General features: G+C 42.0%; 1 long non-coding RNA gene across 1 annotated transcript; it reads right to left on the bottom strand.

Annotated features, from left to right (window-relative positions):
* Window positions 1–1655: 1655 nt before the first annotated feature.
* LOC121930674 lies at window positions 1656–4701 on the bottom strand. Its single transcript, XR_006103991.1, has 3 exons — window positions 4683–4701; window positions 3622–3730; window positions 1656–1792 (listed from the first exon to the last, which is right to left on the bottom strand). It is a non-coding gene; the product is annotated as an uncharacterized LOC121930674 (long non-coding RNA).
* Window positions 4702–15785: the final 11084 nt, after the last annotated feature.

The raw sequence follows: 15785 nt of genomic DNA on the forward strand, positions 1-15785 counted from the left end.
TCTCTCTAGTTCAGGAAATGACTGAGAAAAATTAGTATTTCATTAGGTAACTCTAGCAAAAACTTCTGCGTTTATGTACATAACTGACAAGTTCCCCCTGACCTAGAAACAATGTAAATGACTGCAATTTTTCTGAAATATTATCATTTAATCAAAATTGACATTTTCTTTAAAAAGGAGGTTTTTTCCATGTTATAGTTTATTTTTGAGCAATAAGGCTTCTGTTCCAAAGGTGTCAAATGTCCCTATTCTGACTTGGCTCATTTCTGTAAGGTATCCATTGCTCTTAACTATGAATTGATACTGGGAGATGTATTAATCATTTTAACCTTTCAGTTAGATTGTTTTATGGAGTCAAGAAAACCTGATATCATTTAATACTTGAACAGAGATCTCAGGTATCTTCCCATTCCACAGATTATCCATGGCATCAACAGTAATCTGTTCTAGAAATGGAAATCCAAGAGGAATCTTTCTGGATCTGTTAGTCTCTGAGGGGTGATTATTTAACTGCCCTCTCCCCCCCATGGCAGAAGTTAAGAGTTCCAGTAAACCTAAGCTATTAGGTAGTGATCTTTTCATGACAGAGTTCTTTCCACCCTCATCACCTCATCCTGACCATAAAAACTAGACCTGAGTTGAAAGCTTTCACAACCGGCCGGCATCCTGATTTTTGTGGATTTTTTGGGCCTTGTTCTAGAAGAGTTTTTCCTGACATTTCAGCAAAAGCTGTCAATTCCCTGAAGATGCCAGTCCAGCTGCTGGCAAACGTCGGAAAAAACTCTTCTAGAACCACAGCTCATAGCCCAAAAAACTCACAAAAAACCCATAAAAACTAGATCATTTGTAAGGCCAATATAAACTGAGACAAACACGAGGAAGCATGACTCCTGACTGACTTCACCTTTATCGGGGCGAGCATATAAGTTAAAATCTCCCAACACAGTGGGCCAACACCATCTCAGAAGCCTCTCCAGTACTCAGGGCGGAGACAAGTTGGGTGTAGTGGGGAAGAAGATGAACACCAACACAATCCTAAACCTTGTCTCACTGTCCAGGTGTATAGATTCGAGCCATGGAGACTGTCAGGTATCTCAATGGGATGGACTCATGATAGATGGACTCTTCCTTGATGCCCATCAAATCTGTCCACTGCTGCACTTAAAAATGTGGTGAGCAAAAAAATGAGTCAAGTTGGCATTGCTCCCCACTTCAGTCACCAGGTTTCAGTTTACATGCCAGATTAGCTTGCTCATGAGGACCAAGTCACTGGATTCATACAGCTCTTCCCAGTCATGACTTAGCATAAGTGACCTGAAGCAGCTTTATTTTGGCCGTCTGTATGGGCCCATACTTTCAATAAATGTGATACCAAGCTCCCTATTACCAAGTATTTCTTTAACTGAATAGAATACTGAAGGAAATACAAATTATTATGCAATTTATTAATATTAGTAGTTAAATATAATTATTCCAATCCAACATTCCATGAACCCAAAGCGTATTCTTCAAAGGCTGTGTGTGTGGTGTATGTGTGAACTCCTCAGTTCAAGTCATTTCAGGTAGCTCCATGCATGATCCCACTGTGTGTTTGTAGCTGAACAAATCAATGCAGCTGCTTTTTTCACATCTCCATTTGCACACTGGGTTCTTCCACATGTCATGAGCTGCTGCATCCAAGCTCATCAAAGGAGAACTTTATGGTACATACAAATGTATGCATTTCTGAAGGTAGAAATTACCAGTTTCAGTTTCTGGTAGACATCTCAGCAGGAAGGCACTGGCACAGACTCTGCAAGCAGAGAGAAAGACATTAAGTACAAATGTTTCTAGCTGATGCACATTTCTTCTTCCACACAGGTAAGAATGAAAAAGCTTACAGCTTCAACTTCAATCTTCAGTTGACAGCCTTGGTAAAATTCAAACATTTAAATGCTGTTCATCACCAGTATCCTCTCTTTAGTTAGTTTTCTGTGAAGCTCCATGGGAACTACGTGTTACATACCAAGTGAGTTTACATAACCAAGTGAACTACCATAATAATTTTAACTGGATGTGTGGCTGATATTGAAAAGTATTCCATCATGTATGATTACAGGAGTAATAATTTGTACAAACAAGAAAACAAATGATTATGTTATGGACCATACTCTTTCATTCAATGTATCAGAGTGGAAGATTGCAGAAACATATAGTTTATCAAATGAAAGGTTATGGGTGTTTTTACATTTAGCCTCATTAGCATCAGTTCCTCCTCATGCATCTGCTACCTTTATCATTATGAAAAATTACAAAACAGATAATGTACTAGTTTGTTATGTTCAGCAGCTAGCTCCAGTATCTTAAAATTTTAACAGACCAGCTGTGGTGCAACATCAGAAAACAGATACTAATTTCTTAAACAACTTTAACTTGGAATATTAATTGAAATCAACAAGCTTTTACTATGCACAGCTTTAAGGATCAGGAAACAAGCTAACTCACACCCAACTTCTGTTTAACAGTTTCCGCTTGGACTGCCTTTGCAAGATCACTATTGGAAGAGGAAATAACTGTTTCTAAAATAGCTTTTTGTATCAAATTGCTTAAATACTGATTTGTCCATGTAGCTGAGCAAAGGTAAAAAGAGCTAGAATATGGGTAGTATCCACATATCCCTTTCTTACAGTGACTGAGCATACCATATGCCAGTGATGGTGAACCTTTAGAGACCGAGTGCCTGAACTGCAAACCAAAACCCACTTACTTATCGCGAAGTGCCACGTCCCTCTCACTTTCCAGTAACAAACTCTGGCAAACTCTATGCTGGGATGATGGCACATGTGCCCACAGAGAGAGTCTGAGTGCCACCTCTGGCACGCGTGCCATAGGTTCACCACCACTACCATATGTCCATGTTGCAAGGAAAGTGGGAAAGCACAATTCTTTTAAGATTTCTTTGGGAAATTTTGTACACACTGAACAAACTGCACTAAGCCCATGTTAAGCCACATCTGAATTTAATATATTTATTCTTTTTGATTAAAAATGTCAAAGCATGACCTGTCTAGCCACTGAAAGATTATATATTGCTTCAATAGAAAGAAATTACAGGCACATTTTTTAAAAAAATAAAAGGCATTAATAGGTGGCAATAATTTGGTGTCCTATTTAACTTGCTTCATTAATATTCCATCAAATTTGATCATGCTTTGCACACTGGTTTACTTGGGAACTTCTTGGAAATAGCCAATGAAATAGTTTCAAAACGTTCCAGAAAAAGTATGACGTCTAGTTTTTCACCATTGGCAAATACTACTGAATTCAATTCATTCATTCATTCATCTCAGGAAGTTACCCAGAATTTAATAGCATGCTTCTGTGACAACAGTCCGCTTTTAATTGAATTGTTCTTTGCAAAAATTAGTCATTTCTTAATTGCCCCCAAATCTGCTGCTTCAAGACTTCTTTCACCTGTTGGATCGTTATGTCACATCAGATGATTAGGCTGAATCCTTCATGCAATGAAATGGAATTTATTTTTCATTTGAGCACACCTTAATCTCTATTAAACGTGTTAATGATTTAGAAGACAAAGAGATCACATAATTCAGAACAGATTTATAAATAGTAGGTTCTTACCACAGAGGACTTAGCCCAAGAGTGACACAGCATCACTACACCCATGAACTGGATGAAGAGGACCACAGGTGTGAGAAAAGACCATACAGGCCAAAAGGAAATATTAAAACTAAGAAAAGAAAACAGACATATACAATAAGTTTCAATTTGCTGCCAGTAATTTTAGATTAGCATATATTATACTCATATTTAAAGCAGCTACTATTAGGAGCACAGGACAGTGTGGTACATGGTCTAGTGTTAGACTAGGATTCTGGAAGGCCAGGATTTGAAACTCATTCAGCCTGGAAACCCACTGGGTGACCTTGGCCAAGTAAAAATCTTTCACGCTAAGAGGATGGCATATATGCCTTCTCCTTCTTCCCCAGATGAACCCCTGCAGTGGCCAGGGTCACTAAGCTGTGCCGGGAGTCCTCCTACTCTTGTTATATTCCAGGTACAATGGAACTGGATACCTCCTCCTGCAGCATCCCCCAAAGTATGTATGTTGGATTAGCCACAGGTTATGTCACTGCAGTAACCAAAGGACACTAAATATTGTAACTACTTTTTTTGTTAACATTTCAAGATTGCTAATAATTTTACTGATTACATTTGGACAGGCTTCAAAACTGAATTAACTACAGTAAATCATTCAATTACTGGACTCTAAGGAATGCTGTTTTGAAAATCTCACACTCTGGGGACACCAAGGGGCTTTCTACACGGCCCTTTGGGACGTCCGGAGGACGTCCCATTTTTAAAAAGGGGCGTCTCTTTTAGACGCCCTGGGCCTCGTACGGACTCCGTCCGTACAAGATGCGCCGGCCTTTCTACAGGCCGGCGCCATCTTTACGCATCGGACGCACAGCGTCCAGACGCGTCGCGCCGCTGCTGACGTAGCGAGCGCGCCCCTGGCCTCGCTACGTCGCAAAGCGACGCAAAAAGAAGCTCCCATTTTGGAGCTTCTTTTTCGGTCCGGCGCGGGAGTCGGGCCGTTATAGGCTCCGCTCCCCGCGGACCTTCTGGCGGCGGCGGCAAGCCGCCGCCAAAGCGGCGGTGTGTACCCCGCCCAAACTTACCAAATTGCCAGCAATGAAAACTGGCGGGTTGTGATTGGTATCAGTGCGGGGTAGCTGCATCGTAGTCCTCATTCCACGATACCATTCAAGATTATATGCAATATAGGCCCGACAAACTGGAAACCATAAACGCTGCCAAGTGCAAACCACCAACTGCAAGAAAAAGATATAAACAGTATATATCATTTTCTATCAGCAACATACCATGTCAGTTTCTGCCACTTCAGGCACATTTTGGATAGTATATCTATCAGGTTCCTCTGAACAAGCCTTCTCTTCTGAACCTGTGTGGAATTCTTAGACCTATAACAAGAGAGCTGGGAATTCGCTTGCTCTAAATTGTAGTGTGACGGAAGAGGAAGAAGAATGAACTGCCTGAGCCTAGATAAAACCTATAGGAGTTGTATGTTTTCATTTAAGTAAACACTGCTAGAACTCCACTACACTTGACTTGATTGGTTCAACAGTTATCCGGGAAGAAAAGTTCTTGTGAAGCTTATTCACTATGCACAATTATTCTATCAATACAATTGGTATGGCTGACTAAGGGAATGCACCTTATAGGCTTTGACTATTTTCTCCTCGACTAAGACACGCCTATCTGCCCCCAGAAGAGGAAAAGCTATTTCCGTTTGCAAAGTCGAGGCTTTCATGGCCAGCATCCATAGTTTTTTGTGGGTTTTTCAGACTATGTGGCCATGTTCTAGAGAGTTTGTTTCTGACAGTTCTCCAGCATCGGTGGCTGTCATCTTCAGAGTATTCTGTGAAGATGACAGCCACAGATGCTAGTATATTGGAATTTGATGTGAAACTTCAGAAAAAACTCTTCTAGAATATGGCCACATAGCCTGAAACACCCACAAAAACTATTTAGGATTGCCTTCATAAGGTATGGGAGACTTTACATAAGAAACAATAGTTTTCTTTCATCGCATTCTCCATAGAAGAGACAAGGGTCTGATGTGAAAAAGGGGGCTCAGTCCATAACACAGTGCAAAATAATCAGACGGATGCTTTAACTGCCCTGGCTCTGTATAGAGAATCCTGGGAATTGTGTTTATTTTGGCACCAGAGCCCTTTGACAGAGAAGGCAAATGTCTCACAAAACTACAGTTCCCATAATTCTCTAGCATTGAGCCGGGCAGTTAAAATGGTCTCAAACTGGATTTTTCTGCAGTGTGTTCTGGATCTTTCATGGAAGAGTCCTCTAACGTATAAAATCTGGCAATATCCTCTCTTAGCTGACATTTCGACAGTTTCTATAATGGTTTCTCCAAGACCTATGATGTTACAGATAACACAAATATCCAGGATGAGGTGGAAACACTTTGAGAATATTCAATCTGAAAAAGTTTATCAAAGTGTTTCCAAACTTCCTATTTTGTATATTGAGGACAGATTTCTGCACAACACTGCACTGTTTTACCCAGTACTTATAAGGTATTCTGCACAGGTTGGAATGCCCAGTAACCCAAACCATCACCCAGGATAATTAATAAAACCCGCAAACATGGCGAAAATAGTCACAGAAGACATTTGAGCACATTTTATAGTGCTACTTTTATAGGCCTCCGCATCATAACATCTTTACTAAGAACTGAAACAGCATGCATGCAGCTTACTTGCTAATTAGCTTACTTGCTGTTCACCGCTATGATCTTGGAAAGCAGTATATAAATAAAACAAATTATTATTATTATCTGACTAACATGTCCATTTTTTTTCTTCTGTTTGGTTTGTAACATCTTGCCTAATGAAAAGCCTGGAGCTTCAAATGTTGCAACAAGTATATTGTGCCTTTCAGTTGGCCAATAAAGGTATAACTGCTTGGTGGTTTTGCTTGAATATATTAAATGGCCAAGACAGCTACCCCAGCATTTATTCATATACAATTATATCCACAACAGTGACATCACCTTCTTTGTTCAAGTGACATTTATAAAACAGGTGCTTGTTGAAAGGAGAACCTACCTTTCTTGTTGAATAATCTCTTGAATCGTTTTAAAAAATTCAACATAGTATGTAGTAACTACCGACGTCAATATCCAAAATGCGAATGAATGTTTAGTCTGGGAAGAGTTTTTTTTCTTTCTCGTTTCTTGTAACCTCAACTGTAAATAAAACCACCATTATTATCTATAAGTACTACATGAGGTATAATGTTACACAAGCAAAATGGAGCACATGAACCTTCTAACCCACCCTTGTTGCAGTGCAAAGATGCACAGCACTTGTTTAAAGACTCCTTGAAATACACATGTGTTCCCAACATCTATTTATCTTAACCAGGAGCATTCTGGAATGTGCTACATCTGAGTTCGGGGGAGAAATGAAATTATGGTGTGTGGTAAGTGTCTGCTCACTGGAGATTCAATGTGAGTTAGAGCAGAAGTGGCTGGGCTATTAGGTCTCTCCAGAAGAAATATAGGCGGTTACAGACTGCCTGTTTGGGGCAGGCTGCACCTGCCCCTTTCCCCGGTGTATCGGGGCTTCAGTGGTTAGACCGGCAGCCGTGAGGCCCCAATCCGCCGCTTTCCAGGCTGTGGGGAAGTGGCAAAAGGCCGCTTCCCCGTAGCCTGAAAAGGGATGTCCCTGGGCTTCAAGCCCAAGGACACCCGTGGCGGCGGGGAGGAGGAGAAAGGGGCCACTTGGCCCCTTTCTCTTTGGTCCGCTGGGCACAGCCATGTGAGGCTATGCCCAGCAGACCAAACCAGGAAGGAGCTCCGAAACGGAGCTCCTTCCTGCTTCATGCTAAGGGTGCACTAAGGCTGGTGCGGAGCAGGACATCATGTCTGCTCCGCCCCTTATAGAGGCAGCGCGGTCGTGACGTCCTCATGGTGGCGGCCATGTGGAACGGTCGCCACCATTTTGTGCACGCGGAGCATGCACTGGGTTAGGGGGTGTGGAAGCACCGCCCTTTCTAACCCTAGTACGCGCTCCGCGCGTACTTTCCTGCCATTTGTAACGGGCCCTACTGCAGAAAGAAAGAAAGGGGCAAATGGAGGAGATCTTTTTTTAAATGTTTTTTTTAATTATATTATATCATTATAAAACAACAACTTGCTTTGACAGATATTTACAACCTTCTCTACCAACCACCAGAGTAGTTGTTAAACTGAAGTCTCTACTTGTCAACATATGGCCTGTTACAGACGGCCAAAATAAAGCTGCTTTGGGTCTCTTTGGAGGCATGCTGTTTAAATGATGCATGGGGTCCTAAGAGTCCAGAGATTGCGCCAAGCCCACCTCCATTCCTAAGCAGCTTTGTTGCAGCTTCCGGACTCTTAGGACCCATGCATCATTTAACAGCTACCTCCAAGAGACCCGGAAGCAGCTTTATTTGGCAGTTTGTAACAGGCCATAATCTCTTATTTTGCTTTACACTTCTGCTACGAAATCCTGTGTTAGGATCTTATCTGCTATTAAAACAACTGATAAACCCAAGTATGCAACCTTTTCTGCCTTAAGGGCAGTATCCACTGTCCTGAAAGAAAAGAGGAAAGTACACAAATTGTAGAACCATCAGATGCGAACCCTGACACAGATTAGTTTTCAAAACCTGAACAAACAGAAACAAGGAAATGAAATATACTTTTCTCAAGTCACGATAAACACAGCGCTATATCACAAGAACGGCAAGATCTACTGCTTTATGGGCAAACTTGCATCACCAAGTTGTCCAATATCCACACAGGTGTTCCATGTGGGTTACACTGAGGGCAGACAGAAGGAACCACTGACACACCACTGGCGTATGCTGCACTTTTTAAGCATTCAAACCACACAAACAATATTTCACAATAGGCTTTTTTTGGTATGATGATTTGGACAACAACAGTTTGTGAAACTGATAGGAGTTAACTCAACAGGACTGGTTTTTTCTTTGAGAAAGATGCACATTCTGGCACAAGCGGAAGACAGCTGCGTTTACACTGTAGAGGTAATCCATTATGACACCGCTTTAAGTGCTCTGGCTGAAGGCTATGGAATTCTGGGAAGGGTAGTTTGTTGTGGGCCCCAGAGCTGAGCAGAGCCAACACTTCCACCTGGGAATGTCCAGACCTAGACTGGCTAAGAACAGGAGTCTGCAACAATACATTCAGCATGATCTAGAATGCCATTAGATAAGTAGACAGCTCGAAGTGGTTTAAGCCTTGGATTGTGGAGAGCAGGATTCGAATCATGCCAAGTCACACTCTCTCAGCCTCAGAGGATGGCCATGGCAACCCCCTTCTGATGAACCTTGCCCAGAGACCCCAGAGACAGGGTTGCCATGAGGAAATGAATGGGAGCCCTTCAGGGAAATGGGTCTCTGCCCTGCGCTCTGGCTCCCCCTACAGGCGGCGAGGGTACTTACCAGGGGGTCCCTGCTCCGCTCCAAGGGGCTCCGCCGCGTGGCCTCTCCGGCGCAGGCGCAGAAGCAGCGCCTCTCCCTCTCCTTCCGCCATCTCGGAAAACGCGCCGCCAGTGGGAGGGCGGAAGTTGCGTCGTTCAACCGGAAGGGGGCGGGAGAGGCTTCTGGGAAATGAAGTCTAAAAGTGTCCCTCAGGGTTCTCTGACGAAAGACAGTGGCTTGTGTCCCTGGAACTGTTTTCCTCTGTCACTTCAGTTGTAACGCCCATTGGTGGCTATTTTCTGTATTAAAACCAAGGAGGAGGATTAGTTACACCATTAATTTCATAGAAAGGACCCTCCTCCCTCAGATTTCTCATCCTATAGCAAATCTATGTGTTTTATTCACTCAATTACTTGGTTTATAGCCTGCTTTGAAAGCTTATTGCCCCTTTCCCACAGTGGTCCCCAAACTGTGCCCTTGAAGAGATTTTGGACTTCAGCTCCCAGAATCCTCAACCATGTCGGCCAATAGTCTGGTATTCTGGGAGCTGAAGTCCCAAATCCCCTTGAAAAGCACAGTTTGGGGACCACTGCCTTAAAAAGATTTTGGACTCTAACTCCCAGAAGCCTCAGTCATGTTGGTCAATAGTCTGGGATTCTGGGAGCTGAAGTCCAAAATCCCATTGAAAAGCACAGTTTGGGGACCACTGTCTTAAAAAGATTTTGGACTCCAGCTCCCAGAATCCTCAGCCATGTCAGCCAATAGTCTGGGATTCTGGGAGCTGAAGTCCAAAATCCCATTGAAAAGCAGAGTTTGGGGACCACTGTCTTAAAAAGTCCAGTTCCCAGAATCCTCAGCCATGTCAGCCAATAGTCTGGGATTCTGGGAGCTGAAGTCCAAAATCCCATTGAAAAGCACAGTTTGGGGACCACTGCCTTAAAAAGATTTTGGACTCCAGCTCCCAGAAGCCTCAGCCATGTCAGCCACTAGTCTGGGATTCTGGGAGCTGGAGTCCAAAAGCCCTTAAAGAGCACTATTTGGGGGACCTTTGTACCTCAGTGCCTCCCCTAAAAGTGGCCATTACTGTACCTCTTGTATTTCATGGTCGTTGGGCACCATTCTTTCTCTTTCCTTGGGGGAGATGTAAATATGGGGGTGTAAATAAATGTTACATTCTGGTGGGTTGTGTGTGTGTATGTGGTATTTATGCACCCACACAAACACAGGCACATATATAAACTAACTGGAATGAGGATTAAGTTTCACACACTTCATTAAAAGGACATATAGATGCTAGCCATACATGGAGAGAGAGATCCCAGAGATCCAAGAAGGGATCAGGAAAGGAAGAGGCACCAGGGATCACACTGCAAATATACGATGGCTAATAGAGCATGCAAAGGAATTCCAGAAGAAAATCATCATGTGCTTTATAGACTATAGCAAAGCATTGGACTATATAGATCATGAAAGGCTATGAATGGCTCCAAAGGCTGAGAGAGTGCCACCAAATCTGGTAGTCCTGGTAAGGAATCTGTACTCAGGACAAGGGGCTACTGTCAGAACAGAACATGGAGAAACAGAATGGTTCTCAATTGCAAAGGAGTCAGACAGTTCTGCATCCTTTCACCCTATCTGTTCAACTTGTTTGCAAAAAATATACGAAGTGCAGGTTTGGGCACAGAAGAAGCAATGAAGATAGGAGGAAAAAACGTCAACGATTTTAGATATGTGGATGACACCAAACCAATAGCGGAAAATAGACTTGGACTACTACAGAAGGCCAAGGAAGAAAGTGCAAAGGCAGGCTTACCGCCGAACCCACAGAAAGCAAAAACAATGACCATGGAACAGACACATAAATTCAATCTAAATCAAGGAAATTGAAATAGTAAGGAGTTCACATGCTTTGATCAAACACTGACCAGAATGGAGGCTGTAGCCAAGAAATCAGAAGACTAGGAAAGGGGAGGACAGCAAGCACAGAACTAGAAAAGGTCCTAAGGAATATACACAACTAAGCACAAAAGTTAGAATCATACAAGCCATTGTATTCCCCATCACCATATACAGATGTGGCAGTGAAGAAAGCGGATAAGAAGAAAATCAATGCATTTGAGATATGGTGTGTTGGGGAAGAACTCTTGTTAAAGAATACAGTATTGCTGCGGAACAGCAGTATCTCTGTGTACATGATACAGGTTTTCTTATGCCCTTAGATGCCACCCTGAAGTAACTGGTCTCAGAAGTCTTGTGCCATATGCTTGATCAATACTTGAAATGTATTTTCCTGAGTAAGAAAAGAAGGATACCAGCTACAACAAGTGATGAAAAGGGTGTTGATTGAAAGCTGCCCAGGGAGCAAACCCTGTTTCTGTGACAGCACAGAGGACACTTGGAAATATCAGTGCTACTACACAACAATCCTTAGTCTTTGTGGCAGTAGAGTATGTATCATTCTTGATTTACTTATGTTGAAGCCACTTAATCTCAAGGACAATCAAACAATTATTCAAATATCAATTCAGAGGCTTCTACCGTTGGGATCCACAGCCTCTGGTTTCCCCATTTCTGGTACTGAAGGGCAACTTCAGCGGCAACGTGACACAAATTGTAAAATGCTTCTTCCCATCAACTATCTTCTCTGTAACAAATGCGCTACAGGGCAAAAGTTACACCTTTCCTTCTGTTGAGGTGGTGCAGTTATGTTTCTTTGAGAGAACTGATGATTAATAGATCCTAAACTGGGAGACAGCCAACGATTGGCAGTTTATTAATAGCACAGAACTAATTAGTTCATGTGTTTCTCTGTTCATTTTTTCACTTTTAAAACTCACCAAACAGCTAAATGCACAGAGTCAGGAGCTTATCAATACACCATCTGTTGAAATGCAACCAGATGCTGCAGTCCAATCTAAGTTTGATGCTGAACAATCTGCTGAGTTCAAGTGAAAATTCTCAAGTGGATATCAAATTACGTTGTAACCCTGAACTGACCCTTTAAGGAGGAGGTAGCAGATAATGGTGTGTTTGATGCAAGGAATGTATCAGCTATGAACATGCATGCATTTGAACTGGATGGGAAGAGAGAATGGCAGAGGAGAAGCAAATGTGGTATGCTTGGGAATCCAATATGGAAAACTGAAAAGGGAACATTGTACAGTACATTCACACAATTTCCTTACACACTCTGTTTCAGATAAGACTAGCACAAAGTTGTAGCAAATGCCCAATTAATATTCCTCATTCTGCAGCTCTCTGGTGAACATTATCATTTTGTACTTCTGTAGCAAAAAAAGAAAGAAAGAAAGAAAGATATTGTGCAGGGCTGCAAAAAAGGAAATTACAGTTAGGAATATATTTATCAGTTGGTCCTGATTTACAGATTTTTTAATACATAGCATAGATACATTTTTGCTGTTATCTAGACACTATACTTTTATTGATGCAGCCTAAAATTGCATTGGCCTTTTTAGCTGACGCATCACACTGTTGACTCATGTTCAACTTGTGGTCTACTTGGACTCCCAGATCCCTTTCACACGTAGTTTCATTCAGCCAGGTGTCCCCCATCCTATATCTGTGCATTTCATTTTTCCGCCCTAGATGCATGTCCAAAAGAGGGAGACTAAAATGGTGAAGGGATGGAAACCATGCCTTACAAGGAAAGACCTAGAGAGCTGGGGAAGTTTAGCCTGGAGAAGAGAAGGTTACGAGATGATATGATAGCCTTGTTTAAATACTTAAAGGGATGCCATATTGAGGAGGGAGCAAGCTTGTTTTCTGCTGCTCCAGAGACTAGGACCCAGAGCAATGAATGCAGGAACAGAGATTCCACCTCAACATTAGGAGGAACTTCCTGACAGTAAGGGCTATCTGACAGTGAGGCACACTCCCTTGGAGTGTAGTGAAGTCTCCTTCCTTGGAGGTCTTTAAACAGAAGCTGGATGGACATCTGTCGGGGATGCTTTGATTGTGATTTCCTGCATGGCAGGGGTTTGGACAGGATGGCTCTTGCGGTCTCTTCCAACTCTATGTTTCTATGTGTTGTTTTTGTTGTTGTTGTTGATTTAAGATGTGTGTATGTTCCCTGTGTGCTGGGACCCCAAGTAATAAGTGGAAATTTTCAGAGCTTGGGAAGGTTGTTACTCCCAGAATCTCCCAGCCAGGATGAAGTAACTTCTTCAAGCTCAGGGCCTTTCACTCACATATTGGGAAAGAGCCATAGTTCAGTAGCTGACATTTTTATCACTGGTGACAGCTACATGCTCCACAGGTCATATACCAGAGGGAATATACTTAGTACTGAAAAGGTTTCTCAGTTGGCAGTTAAAGAGATTTAAGATAGACTTGAAGAACTGATACCTGTCAGATGAGATAGAACTGACCCAGATAGAGCCATGGAATGAGACATTATTAACCACAACTTAATATAACAAGTGTTAGAAGCCATATAATTAAATATTAATCTGCATAACTTGATTTCAGGAGATGAGTAGGCTGCTGTTATAGCAATCTAATCATGGTCTCATCACCCATTTAACATCTTCACTGAAGCTGCAACACTCTTACCATGAATAGAAAATGAAGGATGTGATAATACTTTTAGTTTTATAGTGTCACAAGAGTGAAATGTTCATTGCCCAGCAGAGAGGGTCCAAGTTAGCAGAGGCAACACAAACAAGGTGTAGGTAAAAGTCCACCTGGAAAGATCCAGAGGGAGACCCTGAATGGTTCTCAGAATCCAGCTTTTATACCCTTTTACAGCTTGAAAACTTTAACCACCTTGAGTCCCATTAATAAATAAATAAAACATCAAAAATCAAAGCACATCCTTACTGTCTGCCATATATCAACATTCCTAAATTGTCCCAGGAACTAGCTTCCTTTGTTCTGACTTTGTTTATTACATGGGATAGCAGGTTTAATGGGTGCAATGTCTCACTGAGAAACCTCAGAGTTGCTCAAAACCAACATTTCGTTTCTTCAAACAAGGAATGTAATCGACATTTCAGATAATAAAGAAAAGAAATAAAGAAAATTGTTCATTTCTCATCAGAAGTTTATTTTCTCATCTTTGTGTAAACGCACGTAGTCTGAAGGCAAGGGTTTGAGATTCAAAGGTCCTCTCAAAAATTCAAAAAGTCATTTAGCTTTATATGACGCTCAAGGGATATGATCTTCAAAGGATGGATATTCCAGGTTAAAGCTAGGGGCTTAATCTGTGGGAATTAATCTATGATCATTCTTTTCTAGACATTATGAGCAAATGGTTAGCAGTGATGGTGAACCTTTTAGAGGCCGAGTGCCCAAACTGCAACCCAAGACCCACTTCTTTATTGCAAAGTGCTGTGTCCCTCTGGCTTTCTAGTAACAAACTCTAGCAAACTCTGTGCTGGGGTGACGGCACATGTGCCCACAGAGAGGGCTCTGAGTGCCACCTCTGGCACGCGTGCCATAGGTTCACCATCACTGGGTTAGAGCATTACAATAGATATTTCAATAATTCTCTATAATGAGAATCTAAAATTGCAGATCTTGTTCCTATTCAATCTCAATAGCGACAAAGGAAATGGATAGTTATTTTTTCTAATTAAGCCAACAATTTTTTGTTTCTCCTTTCACCATCATTAAAGTTGTTATGATGGTAACGGCCTTTGAGTCGACTTTGACTCATGGTTACCATGTAGATGAGACATCTCCAAGACTCCCTGTCCTCTGCCTCTTGGTCCTGTAGGCTGTGGTCTCCTTGACTGAGTCTAACCACCTGGCATGCAGTCTTCCTCTCTTTTTACTGCCTTCCACCTTTCCTAGCATCATTGTCTTTTTGTATATTGGGAAGCTTTCGGCAGAAGGCAGGCCAGTAGAAGGACGAAAGAGGAACAGAATTCCTCCAATTCTAAGCTACAAAGTTATGAACCTTATGAAAGCCATAGTGAGTGTTCTTGCTACAACAAACTGTTTTTTCTCCTTTGTTGTCAAACACATGCATGCAGGCGCAGTACTTTAACCAACACTCGGTATCAGTACTTTGCAGAGGCAAGCAAAACATGGAAAGGTCTGCAGCTCCACCATCTGCTTTTCAGAAGCATTTGCAATTTCAATGAACTATTCTTCCCATTTATTGCAATTTGGCAGAAATAGTTTTCCACTTAATGAGAATGTTGTGCATCTTCTTATATTCTCAATCAAATCATCACGCTGTAAACACAAGCAGAAGCAATTATTTGCAGTGCATACAAATGACAACCCATCTTAATCCATACGGTGGAGGTGTTTGGGGCTGAGCATTTTTCTGAGAGACTTTATGAAGTCTCACAATGTGTCATCAACACAGTGTTCTATTTATTCTCAAAGACACACAAAATCACACAGGACAGGAGAATCGATGCCAGGATTTAATAAAATGTGGAATTGCATTCTACAATTTTTGGACTAGTTTTTCTGTCTTGCTGAATAGAAAGGCCAAGGCTTGTAGAACAGGTGTCTAAATTACTACTTTCACCCTTTAAAGCAGTGGTTCCCAACCTTCCTAATGCCGTGACCCTTTAATACAGTTCCTCATGTTGTGGTGACTCAAACCCATGAAATTATTTTCGTTGCTACTTCATAACTGTAATTAAATAAGTGTTTTCCAATGGTATTAGGCGACCCCCATGAAAGGGTCATTCGACCCCCAAAGGGATCCCGACCCACAGGTTGGGAACCACTGCTTTAAAGGAACCCCCCAAAATTGATCCCGAGCCTGAATATGGTACCTCCTGTGC

The sequence above is a fragment of the Sceloporus undulatus genome, chromosome 5 (genome assembly GCF_019175285.1).
Source record: "Sceloporus undulatus isolate JIND9_A2432 ecotype Alabama chromosome 5, SceUnd_v1.1, whole genome shotgun sequence".
In the NCBI taxonomy this organism is placed as follows: domain Eukaryota; kingdom Metazoa; phylum Chordata; class Lepidosauria; order Squamata; family Phrynosomatidae; genus Sceloporus; species Sceloporus undulatus.